The sequence below is a fragment of the Neopsephotus bourkii genome, unplaced genomic scaffold, assembly GCF_033783945.1.
Source record: "Neopsephotus bourkii isolate Nb327-2 ecotype Australia unplaced genomic scaffold, CSIRO-AGI_Nbou_v1 NB_1655, whole genome shotgun sequence".
In the NCBI taxonomy this organism is placed as follows: Eukaryota; Metazoa; Chordata; class Aves; order Psittaciformes; family Psittacidae; genus Neopsephotus; species Neopsephotus bourkii.
This window is the reverse complement of record NW_026902129.1, coordinates 4124378-4148272: the sequence shown is the minus strand read 5'-3', so window position 1 is coordinate 4148272 and position 23895 is coordinate 4124378. Positions and strand designations below refer to the sequence as shown.

At 40.4% G+C, this 23895-nt stretch overlaps 1 long non-coding RNA gene across 1 annotated transcript in view; it reads left to right on the top strand.

Annotated features, from left to right (window-relative positions):
* The window catches only part of LOC133223811 (uncharacterized), a 104218-nt gene extending 80851 nt beyond the window's left edge, over positions 1-23367 (top strand). Inside the window, exons 4-7 of the long non-coding RNA XR_009728685.1 lie at positions 8515-8556; positions 9132-9260; positions 19736-19906; positions 22009-23367. This is a non-coding gene — a long non-coding RNA (uncharacterized LOC133223811). The remainder of the gene's footprint in view (positions 1-8514; positions 8557-9131; positions 9261-19735; positions 19907-22008) is intronic.
* The last annotated feature ends 528 nt before the right edge of the window (positions 23368-23895 follow it).

Below are 23895 nucleotides of genomic sequence, written 5' to 3'. Positions count from 1 at the left end.
TATACATACATACATTTGCAAGGTCCTGTACCTGGGTCAGTGTAGTCTAAAGCACAACGACAGCCTGAGCAGAGACCTGATTGATTGAGAGCAGCCCCGAGGAGAAGGACGTCATGGTGTTGGTTGATGAGAAACTCAACATGAGCCAGGTTCAGTGTGTGCTTGAGCCCAGAACCTCGCTGTGTGCTGGGCTGCATCAAAAGGAGCATGTCCAGCAGGTTGAGGGAGGGGATTCTCCCCCTCTGCTCTGCTCTGGTGAGACCCCCCTGCAGTCCTGTGTCCAGCTCTGGGGCAACAGCACAAGGGGGACATGGAGTGAGTCCAGAGGAGGCCATGGAGATGCTGCAAGGGCTGGAGCAGCTCTGCTCTGGAGCCAGGCTGAGAGAGCTGGGCTGATTCAGCCTGGAGATGAGAAGGCTCCTTAAGGGAAGACATTAGAGCAGCTCCAGTGCCTAAAGGGGCTACAGGAAACCTGGAGAGGGATTTCTGACAAAGGCCTGCAGTGACAGGACAAAGGGGAATGGCTTTAAACTGACAGAGGGGAGATTTAGACTGAATACAAGAAATTTTACTGTGAAGGTGGTGAGCCACTGCCCAGAGAAGCTGTGGCTGCTCCATCCCTGGCAGTGTTCAAGACCAGGCTGGATGGGGCTTGGAGCAACCTGCTCTAGTGGAAGGTGTCCCTGCCCATGGCAGGGGGTTAGAACTGGGTGATATTTGAGGTCCCTTCTAACCCAAACTATTCTCTGTGATTTGATTTATATATAAATAGAATGTGTAGCATGCACACACAAAGACTCATTCATTTTATGGTCTATGCATGGTCTGGGTGGGAAATTTTGCTTTTTTCCTTGAAGGAACAAAAGCAGTTTTCCAGTACTCCAGATGCTTTCTCTGGAAATGCAAGTGGATTTTTCCCAAGGCCTGCCTTCTCTTTGAGGCAGGTTCCTCATCCAAACTGGAACTCCTACAAAGGGCCACTGTGTGTCACCTCTTGGTGATTCACTGCAGTGCTTCACTGTGAAAAAGCCCAGGCAGAAGAGCTGGCCTGCATCTGAAAGAGCACACTAGAGCTACAACTCTGATGTATCAAGCAGAAATCTTCATTTTCTTAAAACACCCATATGCTTTCCATATTCCAGGAATAACGATGCAGCTTTCTGTAGATGCAAGGCAAGCCCTGGATAGCACAGAGCCCCAGAGAGCCATAGACTAAGTTTTCCGGTATAGGATGTGCTTTTCTAGCACAATGTACCTTACAATCTGTGGTCACCTTTTCAGTAAGTAATTAAGCATTACTGTGAAGTATGTAAAAATAATTATACCCATTTAACAGATGCCTGAACAGAAACAATGCAAAGCAGTAGCTGGTAGTCCCCTGGAGAGCCAGAAGACTGGATTCATTTCTGACTGCTGCATCTTAGTCTCTTTCATAAATAGCATATTCTCTTCCTACTGCAGTATTTACAATTAGTCCTCATTAGATCAACTTTCTTTAATCTGCAGCATTTGAGCGGTTGCTTTAATGCACCTTCATCACCTGACAAGCAAACGCCAGATTAACCTCTTTGTCCTTGGTGACTGTCTCTCTGAAACTGCTCCTTTTCCCTCAGACAGTGACTGCAGGAGCCTCCTGGTGACAATGCAGGGCAGAATGCCTTACTTATGCTCCGTAAGAGTTCAGTGTGTAGCATCACCACACTGATAAAATGACTTGTCTGCTCTGGACTGGTGAAGAAGAAGCCTATGAGAAATACTATTTCTAGTGGCAACTAACTGTTCTATTATTCAAAGTGCCTTATGGCATTTATTGTGTCTTATTTTGGCCATGGCTCAGGTATTTTATAATGCAATATGCTGCCTTTCAAGAAGAATCAACCTGCATTTTACAATCCAGCTCCACTATACGCATCTGAAAAAGCCTTTCCTGCTGCTGATAAAACTATTTCATTTTTGGTTTTGTAATCCTGCAGCACAGCTATTTTAACATCACAGCCCTTGTTACAGGTTTATTTACCCCCAAAAAGAATCATCATTAATGGTTAGAGCCTCTAACTAGAAGTCATTCTTATTTGCATTACTGTAACACCCTCAGGTCCCTTAAGAGATATTGCGCTGGCCTTCATATTACACACAGATATTACAGACAAATGGTAAGGTGCCATTTACCATTCCTATCCCTGAAGAGCCTTCAAGCTTCTTGTTAGTTGCCTGATTCCTATGCTCATTACCTCTTCTATTTTTCCCTCTCATCCATATGCAGTTTATTCTTCTTTCTATTTAGCTATTTTTACTCATAGGATACATCCCTACTGTGCTAGTGTGTGAAAACAGCAGTTATGTTTTTCTGGCACTGTACAAATGTCACAGTCCCAACCTGAAGTACTCACAGTTTGAGATAAAGGCTTGCTGCTGGGATGGGTTTATTTAAAGAGGGAATTCTGCCTGAATATGAATTGAAGACAGCAGAGCAAGGCTAGTTTTATATTAGTTTCACTGTGAAAACAAACTTTCACACTCAGTCCTTACACCTCTTTTATTTACTTTCTCTTTATAGCCATGTAATTCCATATACTTTGAGAAAATGAACTATGTCCCACACTAGCATTAACAGTAAGAGAACTAAATGCAAACAACACATTATACAGGTAAACACTACAGGATACAGCCATTAGAAGGTACACTGGAATGCAAATTGTATGCTTCAGATGCTGAAAAACACTGTAAGGTGTTCGGGTATGTTTGGTGGGGTTTTTTTATTCCCCTCAATTTAGTCCAAAGCACCCAAGATGCTTGGTAGGTCTGTTACTCTAAAATAGATTAGGCGATGCAATTACTTTAGTAGAGGGAAACACTTGCCTGAAATGATATGGAAGTCAATTTTATACAATTGAATTTGGATTTCAAAACCAGTCTCCTACACACAGGGCATAAACATCCTCCCTGTCGTTTAGGTGAAGGCACTTAAGTGAGGCACCTAATGCACACCGGGTGGTAGGAAGAATGCTGGAACAGGGACCCACTGCTGCAGCTTCTGTCTCTGCAAGTGGAGGAAGTCCCAAGAACCCGGGAAAATGGTGCAACGCTTTTATGGTTACTACTGCAGGCTTTGTTAATGGCTCCACTGATAATTGTAACAGTGGCTAATAAAAGCTGGCTTTGGCTTTGCCTCCTAATTCCCAGATTTTGACTTTATTTTGCTCTTGTTCTTTTATTGTTCTTTCCCCTTCTCGGAGTTGGGGTTGGGTTGTTTGGTTTTTTTTTTGTTTGGTTTGTTTCTTTCTTTTTCCTTCTTTTATGGTCCTCATCAAGCAGCTGTTCCTAGTGTGGGCTCCTGATCACTGCTGCTTCTCATTTGCCATAGTCCCTCCAGGACTCTCATGTCATCAACACCTGCTTCTTATTCTTTTGAGTGGTGACTAAAAGGCACATGAACCACATCCTTTCATGTCATCTACAGAACAAAACTGCCTATTGCCAAGGCAAATAAAAAAAAAGACTGAAGCTCTAACTCTGTTATCTTCCCTTTTTTGCTTCTCTATTTTCTTCTGTTATTTTTTTTCCTCTTTTTTTCTGTCCTTCCATCATAGGAGGGCAGAATTCCTGGCCCTTTTTTCAGATTAGCTGTTACTAGTAATGTTTTCCCTTGCTAACCCATTAGCAGCTAACCCATCAGCAAGTTAACATCATTCTTAGTACCTGCTTCTTTCTTAAGTATGTGCGAGTTTTATGCTCCTAAACTGAATGTAAGTTTAACCTTTTGGTCCTTCGTTATCTTTTTTACTTCTTTGCTGAAATGAAGAGAAATTTACCCTTCTGATTTTGCCAATAATTCCAGCCTGGATTCTTATCTCTGTAAAGCTGGGTTCTAGTTTGTGAGCTAAGTTTAAGTCTTGCAGCTCACACTACATTAGTTCTCTTTCTAAGAATCATTTTAGTATGTGTAAGGAAGTCTTTACTAATGTTATTATAATTGTAGTTGCCGGAATGTTTGTTATTCTAGATATAAAATACGTTGTTGAGACTGGGTTCACTCCCAACAAAGTTCATTTTGGTAGAGCTTTTCTGCGTGGGCAGGCAACAAGGAGGACAGCGTTTTTATGGATTTGGAAAGCTTTGATAAGATGTTTAAAGAACCTCATGGAAGACGACCCTAAATCTAAATCCCTCTATTTCTAATAGGCAGAAAATGCAATTAACCATCTTTCCCTGGAGTGGTAATACAGCAGGCTCCAGCAGGTGTGTTACTATTGCAGTATCAAAATAAAAAGTCTAGTCAGCCTTTTGCTATAAAAATAAGTGAAATGCAGAGCAGATGCTGTAATAACCATTAATTACATTCACCACCTATATTTGTTATAAAAGTAGATGAGGACACTGGAAAAACAAGTTATTTTTGGCTCTTCCACGCAATATCACAAGAAAGCTACTGTAATGTGTTTAGTAGAGCAATGAATACATATTGGCCAAATTTATCTCTGCTATAACCCTGCAGAAATGTAGAATGAATTTAGTCCTAAATTCCACTTTGTGGAAGGGAGGATAAAATTAGAGGCATTTATTGAACATCACCTGAAGTTTTACGGAATCTGGTACCGAACTAACTTTATAAAACTTCACAAGGGAAACAGAATATGCAGACTGTACCTAAATGTTACTGCTCAGAATCTATGTTAATCCGTTCCTGTTAGGAACAGGTTTGAATGAGCTGTGTAATAACCTATGACCAGAGGAACTCAAAAGGACAGTAGCATTTCTTGGATGTGATTTCTGTAAGACTTCTGTGCTTAGTCCTCAGGTTTTTGTACTGATTTAACAATATGGCATGTTCCTGCATGAGCCACATGTAGGCGTAGACACATGGCTACTGGGTGAAAGGGCCAACAGTACCTTAGATTGCGCAGTACCTTTCAATTGGGGATGTTTTGCTGCAGTTCCTTTCGATTGGGGCTGAATTGGTGCATTTACAATTAAATGAACTTTGCCATAGGTCAGTTTAAGCGTGCTATTTACTAATTTTGAGAGGTGAAAGCAGAAAGCTCAACCAGCGTTGTTGGTTTCCAAGAACGGTTGAAAGTTAAAGCACAGCGTTCAACTCCTGAAGTATTTTGTCTTTAAACACATAGTACCTGTGTCACCTCTGTCTTTGCTGTAATATTTGACATCCCTTACTACTAATGGCAAAGTATAAAAACAAGTGAAATAATTTCAGATTGATTCCTGGTTTCATTTTTTCCATGAAATACTGGTTTGAGTGCTCTGCAGAGTTGTGTTTTTATATTGAGGCTACAATCTAACAGATCGCTGTTCTTAGAAAATCAGGGCATTAAGTCTTTTTCCTCTCTGATTGTTATTCATACAGGTGGATGCTTTTGGTATTTTGCTTTTATTTGCCTGTATTACAGATCTGATTTTTGGGAAGGCCCTATATGTATATCTGCCTCAGTTTTGAACGGACCCTTGATTAATGTCTTTTACTGGTGGCTTGCTAGACCTGTGAAACACATCAGTGGGAGTTGTTTCAGGCTGGCTGTGAAGCCAAGCTCTTGTGGGTTTCCGGCTAAGAGAAAAAAGCAAATTATCAAAGGATCACTTTAGTAGAAAAAATCGTTTTAGTGCCGCCGTTGTTGAAAAGTTCAAAGGTTTTTCTTTTCCCTCCTGATTTTTCAGTGAAAACAGCTGAGCAAATTCACCACAAATTTCCTGGTAGATTCAGTTCAAGGTAGGCGTTTTTCAGAGAAAAAAACCATTGGGCTTGAAATCTGTTTTTCTAACTGGAAGTGTTACCATTGTGCTGTGTTATTTTTTAGTAAAAGAGCCAGTGCTTAACAGTTTCATGCTGAGAATTTTGAGTGGAGTGAGATAAGTAGTCAGACAGTGACTTGCAGTGATGCTCCCCCAGCAATCACATATACAAGAAGAAGATGGCATCTGTGTATGTGTCACTTTTCAGTGGCCATGTGTGTTAGCAGGGTTCTGGCTTTAACCCTGACAAGGAGGGATATTCACACAACATGACTGTGGCTATTTTACATTGCCAGTTGCTTTCCCTGTACTCTTTTGGTTGTCAGTAGAAAGCAAATACTTCTCTGGAGGGCAATTCAGAAAAGGAGCCTAATTTAGTTGTGCAGAATTGGTCTCTGGAGAATCTCCACTTCTCTCCATTGACTGTAAAGGGCATCTAAATTTGGGCTTAAAGATAGATGGTGGGAATACTTCCTTCTCTTTTTTTTTTCTCCCAGCTTCCTCAGTAGTTCTGACCTGATTTTAAAGGCCCTGAGTAACTGGATCATGTCATGTTTCTTCTTGAGAGCTGTCAACACTCAAATGCACACAAGGGAAAGCATTTCACAGGCCAGACTTGAAGGGCCTGGATGCTTAGACTCAGTGGATTTAAAAGACATAGGATCCAAAGGTTGAATCGCTATTAACCAACTGGTAATGGACTACAAACATAATAATTGTTACAGGAGCTATACCAAGAGTGCAGATTTGATCTTGAGCAGCTACCTGGGGCAGGAGTGGGGGGGAAACACATGCCAGGTTGTGGACAGGTATTTATATACAAACTGCTGTCTGGAGAGGAAACTAACTTTGTTTGCATTGAGCACAAAGCCACAGAATGGTGCTTCCAAGAAAATGACAGTCCAACAAAAGTTACATCTACATCAACAGGTAATGCAGTATAAAGCGAGTAGATAGGTGGGAGGAAAGAATGGGTATTGAGCATCTCACATCCACTATGCTGAGTTCAGGGGGTGAGGCTGTTGGGGCAAGGAGGGCTGTTGTTCTTTGGACTAGCTTTAATCTGGTCCTGTGGACTGCAGCACTTGAGTGGCTGGTTGCATTTGGTGCTCTGAGCATACATTCTGATGCAGTTTTGTCCTAAAGGAATCCACAAGGTACATCGCAGGCTAGTACAGTGATGACTGGGAGATGCGCATCAGAAATGCTTTCTGGATCCAAATCAAATTGCTAATGTAGGCCTACCCAAAGACACTTTAAAGGGACAGACATTTATTTTAAGCTTCCTGAATGCCCTTTGTACAGCTGAGTAGAGTTGCTTGAATATTTTAATCAACTTTGTTAAACTGAAGAAAGTTAATTTCCTTCAGAACACTTCTCTCTAATTTTTCCTTCATCCCCCCCTCTCTAATTCAGTGAACTCCTTTGCCTGCCCTTAAGAACATCAGAGCCTGGTACCTGACTACCTTACATCCCAATGGTCAGTTGGCTGCAGCATGCCATAGGATGAGATGTTACTCCTGGTTTAGCTATATTTTGTATTTCCATTGAGCAGAAATCAGAAAGTACCCAGAGCTGGAAGCAATGTGAGTGACACACACAGATCTTTCACAGAATAAGGAAAGGAAGAAAGGTGACTGTAATAAAGGATCAAGCTTGCTGTATTGCGGCTTGTACCTCTGAGAGAGAGAAGAGTATTACTGTCTGGTAAGGACTGCAGAGCTTCAGCCAGTGATGAAGTATTTCATGAACTCTGAACTAAAACCCCAATTCAGACATGTCTTAGTTACCTTGAAGGGATGCCAACAGGCAATCTACACATGGTAGCAGAAAATCCATTTTCTACTTTTGTAATTTTTTTTATTATACATTTTTGTCCCTTTTGCTTTTATGTGTTTTCTTTGGTTACTTTAGTACAAATCATGAAACAAATACTACAAGCTAAAATGTTTGTAGTATGTACTCCCTCTTATCCTTTATGTACAGCACCGTAGCCTAATGGCATGTATGCCCTTCAAGATTCCCATTAGCTTTGTGAATAGCACAAAACAAATATTACCTTATGCTCCAGACAGGATAACATCTAAAGGCATTAACTCCACAAGAACTTGGCCAGATTTTCAAGTATGGGTAATTAATGACCTACAAACCCTTACAAACAGCAGCTTTCTCCTGCTGGCCTACTGTTGCTATCCGCTGGAGATGAGGCTTTGGAGAAATAATCGTCAGCCAATACCATTCAGGCATTCACCCCTCTCCTGAGACTCACAAAGGGTGATGAAGTACATGTTTGTGTGCTTTTTAATGTGACCAACAGACACTCCATGGTGACCACAAAGAGTATCTGAAAGACAGAAAACAACAACCTAGGTGGTTTTTGAAGCAGGAGTGACCTGAAGTGGATGTTTTCAAACTGTGAATCTCCTTTATACCTGTTGTGTGTCAGGTACATTGCGCTTTAATCAGGATTTCAAAAGAGTACAAACAAAAACGTGGGTAGGAAAATGAAGAATGTGTTACTGGCCTTGCCTAAAATTCAGAGGTAGCAGAGAACTCGGCAAAGAAATGCACACCCTTGCACACTTGCAAATCCCATTTATAAATATTGCAGCAGAGGAAGGTAAAAATGTAGTCATTTGTGATTTCAATAATTCATATCAATACACAATTCATGAATTCAGTATTTGCACATTTGGAGAATGCTATAGCCGAAGGGGATCTACGGGGAATGCAAGAGATGGGTAAGTAATGGCTTCCATGTCTTTTCAGCACCTTGGAAGAGTAAGTCAGCTACAAAATTCAAAGATCCAGGTGATTCCTGGCATTAAAACTGCTGCCAAATACATGAATGAATGCAAGTCATAAAACAAGAAAAAAATGACCCATGAACCTGAGTGTTGAAAACTGTGTAAACACTGAATTTGTAACTCTTAAGTCTGCAGATACATCTTCTTACACACAAAAGCAACTATTAAAAGGTATCAGCAGCTCACTTTGATTTTAGTACTGTAGTACGTGTGTGTGTGTGTATATTTGTTGGGTGCATAAAATACTTTATCTATCTATCTATCTATCTATCTATCTATCTATCTATCTCAATAGATTCCATTTCCAAAGCAATGTATATCAAAATGCCATGTGCTATGTAGTCCACTGCAAACCTTCCAAGGACTCATAATAGTTTTGGGGCAATAGGACTTCACCAGGGGATGTAGTGACCAGTAACTAGGAGAGTGGGGAAAGTGCATCATTATCACTTTGTAAATCTGACTCTGAGGTATATAAGGTTCTTGATAGCTTTGGGATATAGCAATGTCAGTAGCAAGAGACTTTGCTTCTGTTGGATTCTTTTTTAACTATTTTTTATTTCCATGTTTCAAAATTAGGGATGTTGGGGTGTGTTTTGATGGGAAGCAGGGCAGAGTCTCTTCTGCTGGCAGACCAGTGTGTCATCTGTCATGCTTGGTGGCAAAAGAGCTTTCTTTTCTCAACATGAAACGCAGTCGTTGCCAGAGGTAGGAACTTGGGCTTGGCTCTGATTTATTTATGTTATTTTTCTCATGGAAAAATGAAAAATTCAGGCAAATACCTTCCACAGAAAACGGATGGCCAGCTGAGAAACAACAGTTGAAACAAGGTGAGGAGATTAGAGGGGTTTAGTCTTTTGAAGAAAGATTTGATTACATTTTTCTAGTTGTCACGATTATTGATGGTTTAATTTGTAAGTCTTTTTGTGCCAACTTGATTTTCATTGATGACATGAAAATTTTATGACTCAGAAATTACTTTTCATTTTTATAGGTGATTTTAAAGGGAATTTTAAAAATAAAACTTCAAAGCTCCTGTTAAACTGAGTAATTCCTGCCTCAACTGTAACTAGTGTTTATATTCGTACGTTGATGTAGACACTGCAACCACTTTCAACGCAACCGGATAATTCTGGCTGCTGTGATTTGTTATCGGTATATTGCCACAGTCACTGAACAGTAGAGGGGAGGTGATGCAGTTGTTAAAACCCACCACCGTGCTTATTTTCGGAGTCATCACAAATGGTAGTGCAACAGCAGATGGGAAATCTTCAGAAAGTTCTCCTGCAAGTGTAGCTTGAGCTGCTTAATGAGAAATGGAAATCTCCTGCTGAATGTGCTTTCAGTTCTTCTTTTAATAAAGGGTAAGAAAAGCCCCGAGAATTATTTCTTGTTTGGCTCTGAAAGTGTCATTCAGAAACACAGCATCACAATGAGGGGCTCTACTTTATGTATGTTTTTTCTTCCAAAGAGGTAAACTATTCAAGTGAGCCATCAAGGAGACAGAATCTGACTGATTAAAGCATCTTCTCGCAGGGAAAAAATAATTGGCAGTTACATTTTTTTGTTTGATACAGCTCTGCCCTAAAAATTGAAAAGAAAAAATCCTTTTAGGATGTGTTGTTGAGAGTTGTGTTTTATAATGCAGGCATTATAAATTACAAAGAAATAAAATGAAGATGCTAGTCATGTCCTTATTCAGATAAGCTGTGCTCTCATGATTAATCATGTCACCAGAAACCCATGTAGTCTATAACTGCTTGTCTTATTTATCTGTTTATTGGGCTATCAGATGTTCCCATTTTATTAAGTGCTTGCTCTCTACTGAGAAGGTACTTAACATTTTGCATCACTGTGGGCTTTTTCCAGGGCTCCAAGCTCCACAGCTTGGTAGCCCTATTTAGTTTCTGCTGTCCTTCAGGCAACACCATCTGTCAGAAGCTCTTCAGTTCCCACATCAGGGCCTTGTCACCTGTGAGGACAAAATTCTGATTATAAGGCCTTCATTAGGTCTAGGGTGAGGCATCCCTGCCCATGGCAGGGGTTGGAACTGGATGAGCTTAAGGTCCTTTCCAACCCAATCATTCTGTGATTAGGGGCTGTACTTCTTTCAGTATCTAAGTTACCTGTAGGAGCTGTCCATAAGGGTAGACTCTCTAAAATCTAAATGTCCCCTTTCTCCCTGTAGCACCCAGCACATGCCAACTACATGACAGCATGAGGATGTCTCTGCCTCAGGGGAGAACTTTCTGTTTTGAAAAGAAGGTTTCTGAGGGTAGTTCAATGTATTTTCCTTCAGGGTACAGTACTTCCCAGATGCAAGTTCACAGTCTAAGCCCTAGGCTTGCTCTGTAGTCAAGGAAGGATTTCCAGAGGGCAGATCTGAGCCACAGCTAGGCTGACTTGTCCTCTGGAAATGCCTCTCTGTTTCTCCCCACTGTAGTAAGAGCCCAAGGTGATCAAAGTTACCACAGAGGAGCAAAGAAGTGGAGCAACCAAAAGGGTTTAGTTTGGCAGGAGAGCTGCAAGATGGGGGTAGCAGAGGGGCAGCAGCTTCTGATCAGACTGTCATAAAGTGACAGGAACTTGAATTATTCTGAGTCCTAAAGGACAGGAAAGCAGAGGAATTCACAGCTGGAAATGACTTTTTAGAAACATTACTGAACATTAAAAAATGTGACTTGAAGGATAGAACAAACAGGGCAAAACGCATCCTGTGTTCCTACCCTTCATTCTTCCAGGTCAGGAATTATTAGTCTCTTAATTTCTGTGCATGGTCCTGGCAGCTGACATTTTCAGAGGGAAAATTGCTGGTTTGTAAGGAAGGAAAAGGGAAATCGGGAATGAAAAAGACGAAGCCGGAAATACTATTAGTTCCAAGAGATATGGGAAGTGAGTAAGCAGGAGAGGAAGAGTCAAAAGAGCAGAAGAGGATCTTGATGTGATTAAATTAATTTGCTGAAATTTCACCAAATTAGTTTGCTTTTGAAACAGTCATATGCATAGGATGCATGTTATGTGTGTGCACATAAGTAGGATACAATGCATAGGGTACACGATATGCATATACATAGAAAAAGGATAAAATCAAGGAAAGCAAAATCTGTCACCTCCCAAGGCTGTATTAGTTATTCATTAACTAGTTTTTATCAAGACAACTTGTTCTTAAAAACTCCCATTGATGAAGGATCCCCAGTCTTGCCTGGCAGTGTATTGCACTGTTCAGCCATCATTATTTGTTTTCCTAATAGCTACTACAAATCTTACTTGCTGCAGTTTAAATCCATTCTTTTGTGTCCTATTCACTGTGGAGAAGGAGTAGCAGGACATGCTTCTCCTGTTTGCAACAGTCTGCTACATATTTGAATAGTTATCGTGCTAACTCTAAGCATTCTTTGCTCTAGCCTTTGCACTCCTCACTTACTCAGATATATGTCCTAGGCTGTTGTTACAGCCAGCTGTTTTCCATATTTATTCACAAACGTACTCAAAACTGCCCAGAAAAGTCTAATCAAGACCATCTATCTCAGTTTCTGAATGATGTGAAAATATGTCCATATGCTGAACAGGCAGCGCTCCCATTTGCATGTCCCAGGGTGATGCCTACCTTATTTGTAATGGGAGACCATTATTAATCCACCTCTTTAAAGTCTACTCTAATATCCTGATATTTTTTTCCATGGTTAAGCATATAACTTCCTGTCTTACGGGTGAAACTGTTCAACTGATACAGACACAGTTGAAGGTACTGTACAGAAGTACTCTACCTTGTACTTCCTGTCATATAAGTGCCTTAGGGTTTTTTTTTCCTCATTCTGTCCCAATCTCTAGTGTGCTTGCAGCTACATCCACCTTGAGCTCACCAGAAAATGTAATAACTATGTTCTCCATTTCATCATTCTTGGCACCCCTGCAAACAGTGACTGGCCTGGGACAAACCACTGTAATATCCCTTAATACAGTTACATCAATAGCCAGCCATTAAAATTGCACTCAGACTATCCTTTTCCAAACAGTTGCGTGCCCACTTTTGAGTGGTTCCATCAGGAAGCAATGATGCATCTTATACAACTTTTTCCAGTATGTCCAGTTCAGCCTCAGCTTTCGTTTTTGGCTGCACTTCATAATGAACTCTAGTATTTGTACCGCTGCCTTCTATCTTCCTGGCTGGCTGAATAAGGGCCTGATTATTTTCCAACAACTTTTGTAATTATCCTTGAAGAACTGAATTGCTATCTGTTACGTACAGTCCATCTGTCATTATGATAACTGTTCCCCTCCTCATAATATTTCCATGTGGGCTTTAATTGGCAAGCTTTTGTAGCTTGGCAAAGATTTAATGAACTTTTCCTCTACTCTGAAGAACAAATTTCAAAGGCAGGAACACTAACAAGTATAGCTGCTACTCGCCCAAGATAAAGGTGTCTCACTCATAACATGCTCCGGGTTTATGATCAGGTATTTCTTTACTGATGCAAGATGTTGCAAAAATAGGCAAACCTGACTTTTCTAGCATATGCTTTTCTACGCAGCCACCTTTATTTGGATAAAAAAGGCTGTGGAGAGCTCTCACAAGGCAACTTCACAGCCTTTGCTATACAAACCCTGTGTAACTTCAGGGCGTGTTGTTTCAGGTTGCTGGCTGGACTGAAGGTTGCAGCTTGTGATGTTAGATGGCTCTGTGCTGTGCCTGCTCCCACCTTGGAATAAAGTCACTTCTCTCAGAAAATATATTGCAAAAATTTCATTGAGAACAGTTTAGAAGAAAAATGCCTGCAAGTATATTAAAGCATAAATCTTCTGCTAGCACCTTATAACAAAGGTCTGCTAGGCCAGCATCTTGGATTTAAAATCCCAAGTAGGTTGAAGGTAATTATGATCACGTATAGGCAGCACTGTACGTCATGGCTCATATAATTAGAGGTCTTATTTCTCCACAGACTAATCAGAATGTAGCAAATCCTTACAGACTGCAACACCTTCCACTTTGATTCTTCAAGTGTTAATTAAGTTTCCAAGGCCTCTCGGAATGTCCTTTTGTGGTTTCATTTGTTTGTTTGTTGGGAAGGGGGAGATAATGCTTGTTTGTGGTTTGGTTTTGATTTTTTGTAGAGGCAAGAAGCTCTGGCCAGAGCTGTTGTGTGGCTTTAGGTGGGAACTTTACATGAAAGAGCTCTGGTGTTGCGATTGTTAGTACCCAGCTAAATCCATCAGAGTGCATTTCCTTTTTCTGAAGTAGGAGCATTGCATTAATTTGATTTCTAGTTAACTGTAGCAGTAGAAGTAGTAAAAATAGATTATTTCTTAAAGTATGGGAGAGTTTTCATTTTAGAGGCCATTTAGGCATTGCTTATTTAGCAATCCATAATTTGTTATTTGCATCTATCTCTGTGCTCTGCAGAAGAATTAACACTCTGCCTTGAAGCGTACTTCAGATTTAGGTGATGACGGTGGTTCAGGAGTATAAGGGCTCTCTCCTCATTCTGAGTCAGGGATGAGAAGTACAGAATACAGTAGAGAATATATATTGTTGTAAGCACCAGCTCTTTGATAAGATATAGAAGAGGGATTATGGCTGTTAGGCACTTCTACTGTCACTTTTGAAAAATGCAATATTATTATTCCTTATGGCTAGGGACTTCAGATCTAATAACTTTATTCTGCATGCAGTTAATCTAATTTTTGCCTATTTTTTTATCTAATACTTTGGTTTGTTGCTTTTGTTTCTTTATCTCTAATGTCAAGTAGCAAAGTAACTCTGTATCTTCCGGATGTGGCTTTCTTTTAATGGCAAATATACTAACATGTAGGCAAGTTATCAGTCCTTTTCAAGGTATTGGTATGTTTTGCATGTAGAACACTCAGTGTGAGAGATCATTACTGACTAAAGTTCAACTGGTGCTTAGCAAAGCTTTCAGCGTTTGCTGTTCTTCTGCGACAAGGGAGATGCATTTTGAAGAGAGGTAGTTGGCTTGGGACTCGGTGGAACTGTTTGCATGGATATGGATGAGAAGGTTTACCAGTTTTAACGAAATTCAAATTGCTGTATGCTTTCTTGCTCCTGCTATTCTCGTGGTAACAGAGAACTGTGATTCTCGATGCTGATTTGAGGGCCTGCCAATTATTTTAAGTGTGAAAGGAAGGACTAGATCTACTCCTTTCTCATTTTTCTCTTTTTTCCTGCCAAAGGTACAGATTTTTTTCTCTGTTCATTTACTTTTTTGACTTCCTTCTTGAAGAACTAGCCTTAATTTTCTCAGAAGTAATCACTCTCAGAAATGTTGCTTGCACCATCTCTTCCTGCACCAGCAGCTCCTTAGGTTTGGAAACCCAGGAAGCCTGGCTTTGAAAACACTGGATAAGTAACCAAATTCCTTATGAACAAAGGAAAAAAAAAAAGTCATTGGATTTTGGAAATTCATACACAGAGCTCTTTTTGAAACTATTTGTCTTTCTCCTTGGTGAGGAGAAGGGAGCTATGGTGGTTGCTGAGAGAAAAGGTGGTGCAATAAAGCTGGACACAAATGATTAACAGAGGCAAAGCAGAGGACTGAGGGAAGTTACTGATACTAAATAGGGTGTTGAAAATCCTTTAACACATATATTTGTTGCTTTCCTTAAGCTGTTAGTATTTTATCTAAAGCTGTTAACAATTCATTAACTCATTGGAACACAGACAAGAAGCTGGGTCTCCAGCTGAGCACCCAAGTAGGAGGTTTCAGTGTTACTGCACCAGCCAGGCCATCTTCTGAATCAAACTTCGAGTACAGGCTTCATGAAGGGTTTGAATTCAGTTTGGTTACTGCTGGAAATTGAAAGTTGACTAAACTGAGCTTGTTTTAAATAATGACTGAGCTTAGAATCTGGTTCATGATCTGCTCACTATAGACTAAACAGGTTTTAAAAGATATTAGGAGGAGGATTAATACCTTCCCAATAGTCTTTGGCAATGGCATTAGCATTTGTAAGTAAACACTAATAAAATTCCAAATTTAAGCCCACTTTTCATCACTATGTGGACACCACTTGCTGATGAGAAGTCACTGTGGAAATGAATAATAAGGAGGAGCTGCCAAAATTTGTCTTCACTTGAATGGTGCCATGGTCCAATTTACACAGCTTCAGTAGTGGGAGACAAATGAGCAGTGATTATCATTTATTCTCAGGAGCAACGGTGGTATGAATGGCTCTATCCAAAATAATCAGAGTGTTGGCTATAAGCCAAAGCAAAGGAAAGAGCAACACATGGTGTTGTACAGATTTGGACAGTTGTATAGCTTCTGACTGTGGAAAAATCTAAAGTGAATGGATGGGAAGGAGGGCGGAGGGGGAAAAGATGTTCTAATACTGTCATTTGAGAAAACGAAAGCTGTGAGATCAAACTTCTAATACATGTATCTTTAAAACACAACCACCCCCCCCAGTATTCTGTCTCCTGTATGCATTTCTTCTATACTCAGGAGGATTACACAGTACTTTCCAGCCTTTTCTCCGCGTGAATCAAACACCCCCAGTCCTTGACTAAGTGGGAGGTCTATCCACCAATTATGTCCTGCTTATTTGATTTCTAAAGTAGTAGTTAAAGCATAAAAGTTTGTGTGAGAATATGAAATGCTTCAACCCACTTCTTTTCTAGTTAGTTGTGTTTCTCTCTAACTTACCTGTTCACTTTAGATAATGGGATTGGTGCTTAGAAGGTGTCTTGGAGCTCCTGCTGGATAGGCAATGAAATGTTTTCTGCTCCTGCAGCGCTGGTGGAGTTCCTGCTGCATGGTACTGTTAATACTTGCCCTACATACATCCTGATTTTTCTTCTCATCATCAGACACCCAAAAAGAAAAGCAATACTGTGCTCTCGGTTGGAAGATCAGGAGTGAGAAGACTGAGATCTAAGTTCTTTGGGAAAGGCTGCAGTCCCACTGGATTGACAGCTATCGCACCCTTTTTTGTCAGTTGAGGTGGACTCATTTGGAGGTTTGGTTTCTTTTTAACTACTGAAAGAGGTGGGCAAAATAGCATCAGATTTATTATATAGTAATTCAGTACAACAGTTGTCAGTGCCGTATTATGACGAAGCTCTTCACTTACTGTATTTTGCACACTGCAGCCCTCTATGAGCTGCCTTCCATCATCAGAGCTCTTTTGAGGATCTTAATTTGTGTAACCACTATAGGAAAGGCTCTGAGCAAATGTTATCCAGCCTGAGGCGCTACACATTAAACAGTCTTGTGAACCCTGAAACTAATGAAACCAGATCTTCTACTTCATTAAACTGACAGTTTATTGAAGTTCTCGTTACTATTGTTCATTTTTTGCTAGTTTGTTAGATTTGTTATGTTCATCCCTCTATAGAGTTGCAGATGAGGTCACTGAAGGGAGCTGTGTTTGCAATAGAAAAGAAATGGCAAAAAAAAAGAAAAAAAAGAGGCAAATTATGAGGTACTTTCTTTGTTTTTAAAATCAAAGTCAGTTGTAACAAGCGGCAGACTTCCTGAGCATCCTACCCGCTGCATTGCAGAGATAATGTGAATGACAGCCATTGTGATATCACCTTGGGGAACAGCTCCAAACAGCCATTCTTTAACAGCCGTCTTATCTTCATACTGGCTGATTTATACATTAATTAATTATATATGGCATAAATTGTAGCCCAGTAAAAATGATATGAGCCCTTTCAGGACAGGGAACATGATATTTTGCCACCACTAATAAGAGGCTACAGCTTTATGTCAACCTGACAATATAGAGTCTCAGGATTGACGGGGTTTGTCTTGGCCTGAGCTTGCAGCTTGGTTAACACCTTCCAGCAGCCACCTGACTGGTGCCTAAGATGGATAGACTTTAGCTCAGTGAGTCTCATGGTCAGAAAAGCACAGACAGACCCCACTGTCCTTGTGTACTCAACAGCAGTGATTTGATTAAGGGACTCTGTTGTGCAGCTTTCAAAGTTTGGCTGGGATGTGATGAAGAGGAATGAGATTGGGATGAAAAAATTAACAATAGGTCCCAAGTAGACCCAAGACTGAAGAAGGAGGAAAACCCTACCATTAAGGTCCTCCCAGCAAGGACTTCAGAATGACAGTGGTGTGTTGTAACTCTACCACCACCAGCATGAGAAGAAGGAGACTGAAATGGTCAACCTTAGGACCTTAATGCTGCACCTGAACAGTGAACACAACACCAGAGAACAGGATTGGTATTGGCTGTTTTGTCTAAAAAATGTACCTGCACCATCAATGAAGTTTTTCTCTGTTAATGAGATAATTAGGGACCACTGGACAGCTAAAAGAGTAACAATGAATTCTTAGCTCAATGGATAGTGTGTTTTCTTTTGCCCATAACAAGATGCTGATGCTCACAAAATAGCCCAACAGTAAATTTGGTGCTGAATTAATGTAGCTGCATTTGCACTCATGGTACCAAACCTGTGAGTTATTTTGTTTGATGGTACATAGCAAATACTGTAAAGAGACCAGTCTTGCAACATAACTTGACTAAGTGCTGAAGCAGTTTTCTAATTCCTTCTATCTAGTTAAAACATGCTCTGGTTCTAACAAGCTGCACCACAAAGCTTAGTGCCTTGCTGTCCAATTAGCAAAAGCCAGATATTACCCATATCAAGGGTAAACTTGTCTTTCCCTATTCCTTGATATTCCTCATCAAAGCTTTAATTTACTAGGCCTCTGCCTTTCAAACCCAAACTCGATTCTCCCTTACTTGAAGGGGGTGCTAAAATCCTCACGTATAGGCAATGTGTGATGAGACATTGTAAATTCTTAACAAATCTTGCCTCCTATACTGTGAAATTCAGAAAGAGAGCTCTCCCAGGTGGATTCCCCAGTGGCTTACAACATATCCCTCTGAATTTTCCTTCCCTCATCACAGCTTTTATCATGAAACTTGAAGAAACTTACCCATTTCTCTGTCAACAGTGGTGGAAACTGAGCTGCAAATTCAGCGATTACCAGGGGCCCAAATTCTCTTTATTTTCTCACCTTTCCACATGATTTCATGTGTACAGATCCTCCTGATTTATACTTCACAGAATCTTGAAAAGCATCTTTTCCTTTGCAAACCAGACTAAAACGTCATTTTAACCTACGAAGAAATAGCACTGGGCTTGTTTCTTGTTCACATACTCTACAAATATGGTTTCTGAGTAACGACAGAGACTTTCTGAAGCGTTTTCTCTCTTGATTTGATTTGCTATTGAGTCAACATATTATGCTCTGATGGCAAGCTTGTATTCCAGTACACAGGATGCTTTTAAATTACCATAGGCACTAAAGAATGTAATGACTTATTATGGTTTGTTGTCTGCCTTTTGGTTGTGTGTATGTTATTTACTATACTCATGATATTTACTTCTTCCTCACATCTGCCATGCTTTCATTGCCTTAATGGTCAGAGTAAATATTTTACATTACAGTAGGAATGGTAAAACATATTCCATAGTGAGAATGAAGTAAATAACCCAATACTGTATCTTTACTCTCTAATTCTATAGAACTGAGGGGGTTTTAGTTTTGTTTTGGTCTTAAATCTCAGAGCATCACTGCTAAAGTAAAGTTTACCTCTAATTAAAATTGGCCTACAAGCCTTATGCATATTCTTGTGTAACCAATTCCTCTACTTAGGGCATACAAATCTACTACATGATGAAATCAGTTTCTCTAATGATGTAGCTGGCAAAAAACAAAAACATTATTCACAGCTAGCAATGATTTGAGAATGCTTTAACAGCCCCTCAACTTACTCTTTAATGCAGCTTTAAGGTCATTGCTCCAGTGATAGATATACCCTAAAATAACAGACATGGAATGAAAGCCTGAGTATAACTACATGAGGGAAATGGGGTGCAAGGGGACAGAAAGGGTGCACCCTTTTGTAATTGTGGCCTGCATAAAAATGATACTGAGCTGGGCCAGGAGTCATATCCCGGATTAAAGATCTTTAGGAAAGAGTTTCAGCAAGAGTCAGCAATTTTGTCCTCCCTGCAAAGAAGTTAAGCTTTTCTTGGGATACAGCACTTGCAGTGTATAGCCTCAAGTGTAACACAGATTTATTTGGCTTAGCATCTTAAGTAGGTGATATTTGCAAGAGTATTTCCCTCTCCTCTTCTTGCCAAGGCAGGAAATAATATTAATCAGCTTTGCTGAAGTCATTTTCCTCCATTATTTCAGGTAGAAAGACCCATGGGAAGCCAAGGTCAGAACTCAACAGAAGGGAGTAAAACCTTAGGGGAGCAACAAGGAGGAAAAGAAAGGAATGAGGAAACAAATATTAAAACAAGAGAAAAAAATAATAAAGGAAACACACAAATTATAGAGATCCTGATCAGTAGTGATGTTCAGGTAAAGTATTAATTTTAAGCCTTTTAAAGCTTAAATACTTTGGAGCATTGGGCTAGAGGAATTGCCTAAATACCAAATTGCACTAGTTGAAATAAAAACTGTCAGGTAGCATGTCCCAGTGCTAATTAAGCCAGTACAAATTGGTGTTCTAAAATATACTGATTTAAGACCTTGGTTACGTTTGTGAATTTATCCCAGTCTACAGAACAGATTTCACAGGTGAAATTAACAAGCCAGGCAAAAGTACATGTCATGCTTCCACAAGGAGTGCTTTGGTTTACAAATGAACATGTGCTAATGTCAACCTACAACTAAGTTCATGGGAATTACACTATCGTTTGGTACTTCTGCTATTGCAAGGCTGCCAAAGCTTGCTATTAATCTTGGTTTTCCCTTCCTGCTTCTGTTCCACTGCCACTTTTGCTATACAGAGAAAGCTCTGTGCTAGTAGCTTCACCCACCTCTTACTTTTTTCCAGCTGTGCTGTCAACCTTCTGTCTGTCCTTTACAGTTCATAGGCAAAACCTTGGAATGTGAATAATAAAGGTGCTTTAGTGATCTTCAGTGATTATACCCCCATGACTTGCCTGATACATATTGAATCTCAATTTGAAACATCTTCCTCATTGGTATTTGGATATCATGGTGAGAAACCCATTAGTAATGTCCCTGGTAGGTTTCTCCCTGATAGAATATTCCTGCAGTGGGAGCCTGGGCATGACTTGGCACTGTTGGGGAGGGAGTAACTTCAGCCATGGCTGAGGGAATTAAAACATCTGAAATGGTGTCAGGCAATTGTGATAGGTATTGTGGCATAGTCAACACGTTTCTTAAAGGGCAGGCAAGGAAAAGCAGAGGTTCTACAGAGGTAGAGGTTTGCCGCGTATTTCATCAAATGCATGAGCAGCCCAGCCGGATGTGGCAGTCTGTCTGAAAACACAGGAGACAGATTTTCTAAGGTGACAAAGTACCAAAGGATGAATGCAACCAACTACAGCAAAAACCTCATAGGTGCTAATCTGCATTTTAGGCACTTCAAAAATCTGACCTTAAGCCTTAAGTAACTGGCTACCTGCTTTCTCATGGAGTAGACACTCCCCTTCATCCCTCCAAACAAAACCAAACCAAACTTGGTAGGTTTGTTCAATTGTAAATGCATTTTCTAGAAACTTCTGTGTACCTTTGTACATCGTGTACTGGGTCGTGTGCATAGAGAGCTTAATGAACAGAAACACTTTTTGGTTTTAATTTCAGACATTTAAAAGCGAACACTGTATGTATACTACCTTTGCACTTTTTTAGACTGCATATAGTCTTTATTAGCATATTTAAGGTAGATGCAGGATCACAGATAACAAAACTGACATCGATATTTTACATTTGATGTGCATACCACTTTAAAATTAAGCTCATTAAGGATAATAGAATGATCCATTGGCAGGCCTGCAGCTGCAGACCGAGAGGTGACAGGCTATTTGGTGAACAATTTACTGAGTGTCTCACTCCCTCCTCCTTCTTAAGCATGGGCATTGTAAGTTCATTCTATTAACCTTAATAGGTTTGCTTTCAAAGTGTTTTACTCTGAAGATTTAAACGTGAACTCTATCATATGTCAGCCTGCAGCTAACTTAAGCAACTAAAGTAAAAGAAGATGCAATAGATTTATCTATGAGCATATTTGTATGTATGCCCACAAGTAGTAGCATCTAATGCACATGAAGAGATGATGTACTTTGCCCTGCATGATGCTCTTCACTGTAGGTGTTTTGTTATTCCATAGGGTCTCTCCGGAATTTTTCTTTCAGTTAAAGAAGCATTACTGGCAGGCATCTCCAGCTAGCTGAGTGTCTTTGCATGCACTAGTTGGAAAAGGTCATGCATGAGAGAGAAGCTTGTTTTCCTCAAGTAGCAATTCCAGTAGATAGATACATGAGGGCTGCCCTCTGTCCAAGCAGGACTTTATTTTCACCTGGGACTCAAAGACAGAAGTAGCAAGCAGTAACAGATTTAGCATTTGAGTTGAGGGCAGGCTCAGGCAGCTTTGTTCATACTAATGGGACAGAAGTAGCAGCCATTATCTTTTCTCTATTGCTGCCTTTTAGAGGGCTCATCAGGCAGTGCTGCTGCCACTTCAATGGAACCTAACAAAGACACTGAAGCAGGTAGGTGCCTCAGTGCCTCCATCGTTTCCATCCCAGAGATTCCTCAAAGTGGCTCCCATCACAGTGACACTATCCCTGACAGATTTAGGTCCTTGCAGGCCTCAACATTTCTGTCTTTGATCAGTTAGAGCAGTGGCTTGCAGAGGTCATTACAGCTGTAATTGTCAGCTATTAATAGCCCCACTATTCATCACCCTTGGGGTCATCACCACAGCGAATACTATATGGGCCTTGGCCAAACTTATCTCAGCCAAGACACCAGTGATTTGTGGGCAGGACCTAGACCTGTTCTTACCCTGAGACACTATTCACCTTCTGATCTCCACTACCTTAGGTTCATGTTGACTGCCCTGCTGGCTCAAATGACTGCAGGTAAAGGTTGCCCTCTGCAGTTTTACAAGACCACTTCATTCCCCTGGGACAGGGGTGAGAACCTGATAGACCACCATGTAAAGCTATTGCAACTTACTTTCACTCAGAACACAGTGGCATATGGATGTGGCGAGAAATGCAGGAAAGCATTCCTCACACCTCAGCAGCCCATGCCATCCCATCTGCTCTCACACGCAGTTCAAATGCACGATATTCACTTCCCAGATGCTGCCTCCTCATGCCACCTACTGAGAGGGCTATGCTTGAGGAATAGCGCAGTTAGCAAGGCTCAGGATAGAGACATCAAAAACTAAAAATCCACGGGTTTTTTTTTGTTGCTGTGGAATGCGCTTATATTAGACTGTGCTGAAGACATAGTCCTGAGAGGAAAATGTGGAGTGATTCTCCATATTGGCTGTTCCACACCGCAAAGACAATGAGAGTTCCAGACAAAAATAAGACAATCCTTCCAGGCAGAACAGAACGCAGCATCTCACTGGATTCTTCCTACTTCTTAACTCTTCTTGTGCTGCCAGGACACCACAGTGAAGGCCTCTCAGAAACTCCTAACCAGGTTGGTTAAACAGCTTGCCTAGCATCTTGGCCATCTGCATAGTCTCCTCAGTCCACAAAGTCAAGAATACAGTGATAGCTATTAGACTGCACAATCTCTGTTTAAGTTTGTCCATAGTGAGTTGAGAGCAGCTGATTAAGTGAAAATTCTTTATTTCTAGAAGTTATCACTTCAATACACAATCCTCTTTCCAAAGTTTATCCTGCATTCATCTTCATGACAGAATATTGTTCATTAGCATAATAAATCTTCTCAGTTTGTATAGAATAGCTTGATAAACAAATGCCATCTGTCTATTCATTAGTAATACAGATTTATTTGTATTTGGCTGTGGATCTCAGGTTGATTTAAAAGTATGGGTATACTTTGTTGATGCTGTTGTACAGATGAGGAAACAAAGGCGTAGAATGCTACAAACCAGATCTCTCCAAGGTAAGTTAGTTCCTTAGTTGATCCATACTTGAGGATACAGATGTATGTGGTTTGATTCTGTCTACCCATGTCAATAGTAGAGCATGGATTAAAACTCGGCTCTTCTGAATGCAGTGTCTTCCCTAGTTGGCTCTGTTAACTGTTCCGGGACCTGGACTCGAAGAGCTTGTGTGTTAGATTCTGTCTGCCTGCGTATAGTGGTGACTGTGTGCAGGTTTTTTGTTTGTCTTTTTTTCTTCTCCTGAATGATTGTACCTTTCAAATTGGTGGTTGAGTTTTAAGGAGGTTATGGGGACTTGAATTGTTGGCACAGGGGAATTGCAAGGATATAATGCCTATAATAAAGCATCCCATTTATCCACTGATGCCTGCATTTTTTTCAATTATAAAGTACTTAGGGATATTCAGGCAGATAGCTGAGCTAGCTAAACATTCCTAACCTTATTATT